General features: G+C 49.6%; 1 protein-coding gene across 6 annotated transcripts in view; it reads right to left on the bottom strand.

Annotated features, from left to right (window-relative positions):
• Dlg4 (discs large MAGUK scaffold protein 4) overlaps positions 1-3,307 on the bottom strand; it is a 25,064-nt gene that overhangs the window by 20,324 nt on the left and 1,433 nt on the right. The gene's annotated exons all lie outside the window — the stretch shown is intronic.

Here is a 3,307-nt window from a genome sequence, read left to right as displayed (position 1 = left end):
GGCGCCTGCGCAGTAAGGGAGAGCGTCACGAAGGGAGAGAGGGGTGAGGGGAGACCCTCTTGGCCACCAACTTCCCTGGTTACAGCTGTTTCTCTGTGAGCTTCACCTTCCACAGTATACTCCTACTCCGACCCCTCTACAAATACAAAGACTGAAAATTTACTGATTTATCTGTAATTCTTAGGCATCCTTTATCTCACCTAATCCCAAACTCCCACCAAATCAATCACCAGGCCCCAACCATTCCAAAACCTCACTGGATATCTCAACATTTCTGTACTCCCAGGGTACAGGGAAGGAATCGGCATTTCACTTTCAAGAACCCCTAAAAGATCTAAAATATCTCTCCCATCAGCCCCCCGCCCAAAACTGTGAACTTGAGAAGACATCTACTCTAACTGGAACCCTTCTTCCCTGCAGTCCAGTCCCACGTGGTAGACACTGTTTCTTTTAGAGTTTAAAGGACCACAGATCCTAGTTGTATCCTCAAACTAATATACCCCTTAAATCACCCCTAAATCATATCTATTCCCCAATCCACTAGTAGAGACCTTGAAATTAGTGCAAATATTACTCTTAAGCGAATATAAAAATCCAAATAAGGAATCTTCAAATTTGTTTGAAGAGCCCTGTCCAAACTGCTAAATCTAATACTCTGGACTCTCTAATGTGTCAGTCCCTAATACCACACCAGAACCAACCCAATTTCAGGGAATATTTAATCTACCTTAAAGCAGATCCTCCAAATTCAATTTCAATCTTTTTTATTTAATTCTTAACCCTTATATTAAGAAATATTTTCCTATCCTTTGCTTTATCCCTCAAATTAAGAAATTACTCCCTTTTCTAGCCGCCCTCACTACATCTCAACATCCCCTTCATGATTCTGAATTCCAATTTTGTCGAGAAATTGCTCTCAACTATATCTTCTTATACCCAAGGCTCAAAAAAATATTCACCAAAGTAAGATCTGAGTTGAAATTTTCAGTGACCCACAAATCTTCAAGAACAACCCAAATGGAATGCCTCAAGTCTCTTCGCAGGCTTCCATTTTCTCCCGGAACAACTGAACCTGAAAGCCTCTCTTCCAAATATTCTTCTTCCACTGAATATTCAACTTTCAACTTAAAACCTAGAAAAGGGGTCTCCTCAAATCAGCTGTTTTCCTTCTATAAAATGCCCAGCCATGTCAGATAGGACAGTTTCCCTAAAATCACGCCCATGCGTTGAGAAGCATCTGTTAGATGCGACCCCAAGATGACCCCCAGTGTCCTAGTTTCCTATCTAGATAGAACGGTTGTATCCTCAGAAGGAGCTAGTGCAGAAGCGGCTGGACTCAAAATTCCTTTCTGAAATAGAAAATGCACAGGCCTTGCTTCTCCACCAGTCGGCGCTATGGCCCATTAAGACCCTGCCCCATCCCCCATTTCCTTTTTCCCTCCATTTTCCGTTTTCCCCGTTGCCTGGCAACGCAGCAATCAAGGACTTTGCTGTCGCTTAGCAACCGTCTCCCTGGAACATAGAGCAGAGGTAGGAGGGGTGCTCTGATGAAATCTGAGCAGGAAAATTGAGACGTCAGAGCTCCCAACCCCCGGATTCTCCTTTCCAAAGACCACCGCGCCCCGCAGTTACGTGGACAATGGCCCTTGAAAACCAGGTCTCCTTTCAGCACAAGAACCGCGCCACGCCCCTCCGGGGAGTCAGTGCCGCCCTCATTTTGTCAGGTAACCTAGCCCCTCCCCTTTCCGAGGGTTGTCGCCCGCCTCCTCCTATGGAGTAAACCAGACCCTGCCCACCTGCTACCAGGAGACCACGCCTCCGTCCACTTCCCGCCCATTCGCTTCCCCTGCCTCGCCCACATAGTCCTTCCGCCACGCCCCTGTCGGCCAATGAATGAGGCCGTTGGCCATACTGCCCCGCCCCCAGCATCTTAGCTTTGCCCAATAAGGACCACCCAGAGGGATTAACCGCTTCGCCTCCGAGGCCCGGCCAAACACTTCTGGTCTTTTTCCCACTTCACCCTACCCCCACTTGTTCTGCTCCGCCCTCCATCACCCTCGCCCGGCCCGCAAGTCCGCCACGCAACTTCAGTCGTCGCCGGTTACCATGGCAACGGCGACAGCAGCGAGGGGAGAAGGGGAGGGGCGGGGGCGGAGTGGGAGAAAGAGATGCTCAGAGACATAGAGACGCTGGCAGAGATATAGGCCCCAAGTAAGACTGAGTGATAGCTAGATGTAAAGCACAGTTTACACAAGGTGCAGGGCCTCCCACAATAATAGGCATTCGATAAATGTTCCTTACTGCGGCTGGCATCTGTAAATATAGGCTATGAAAAGATGGAAGGTCGTGAGACAGAGCCTAGGAGCTCAACAACCATGAAGCCTGAGAATTCCCCTACCCTACCCACCCAGCATTTGGTGGGGGACAGAACCCATGTGCCCCCTACTGGATCCTCCTGGGCTACCCTCCGCTGCCCTGCATAGCAATGAACCACAACTCCCAATAGACTTGAGGGTAGCAATTCTCTTATCGCTGAGGCTTTTTGTGCCTCAGGGCCTTATGGGAGTTGAAGTGCTCCCCATCCCGAGGCAGACAAGTTTTCTGGCCAAGGAATGTGGCAAGCCTGGATCTCCACGCCTCAGTAAAACCCCAAATCTATGATTCTCTGTGCTCGCCTTCCTTCAGAGATGCTCAGCTCTAGGCTCCACGGAAGATGTAGGAGTTCGGGAAGAGTATGATTAAGCCCACTACCCCATCCAGAAGAGCTGCAGTGTAGGCAAGCCCCTCGCCCTTGCTCACATTAATGTGTTCACGTGTTGAAGCAGAACCTACACATTGCAATGGGCTTTCTACCTACACCTGAACACAGGGGACCCACAGCCAAGGAGCCAATGCTGAGGAGCAGGCCTAAGAGGAGGAGACAGGAGAAGTACACAGGATCTCACAAACATTGAAAGGAAACCAGGCCAAAGAAACCAAGGCACAAAAATCTACTGAAATTACATGGGATAGTAGGAAGAAACAACCTAGGAGAAAAACCAAACGCCACAGAGTGGGGCACAAGCAAGTAGCCCTGGCGGACAGGGGTTGAGGAATCAGGACCTAAGGGTCTTCAACCCTCAAATGCTTCCAGTCATGCTCACACGTGCACAATGCATGTGTACACACATGTGTGAGTTTGTGGCAGAGAGCATGTGTGTCCTCAGCTTCCTGGAATGAGAAGCTGCAGCTCCCACTAAATATAACCCCCTCCCCAGCCCGTGACTCACCCGGACCCCGCCTCCCCCGGCCCCCACTTCCTGTCCCA

The sequence above is a fragment of the Fukomys damarensis genome, unplaced genomic scaffold, assembly GCF_012274545.1.
Source record: "Fukomys damarensis isolate Sample0158 unplaced genomic scaffold, DMR_v1.0_HiC HiC_scaffold_13, whole genome shotgun sequence".
NCBI classification, from domain to species: Eukaryota; Metazoa; Chordata; class Mammalia; order Rodentia; family Bathyergidae; genus Fukomys; species Fukomys damarensis.
Note: the sequence above shows the minus strand (reverse complement) of the source record. Positions and strands in the feature narration are given on the sequence as shown.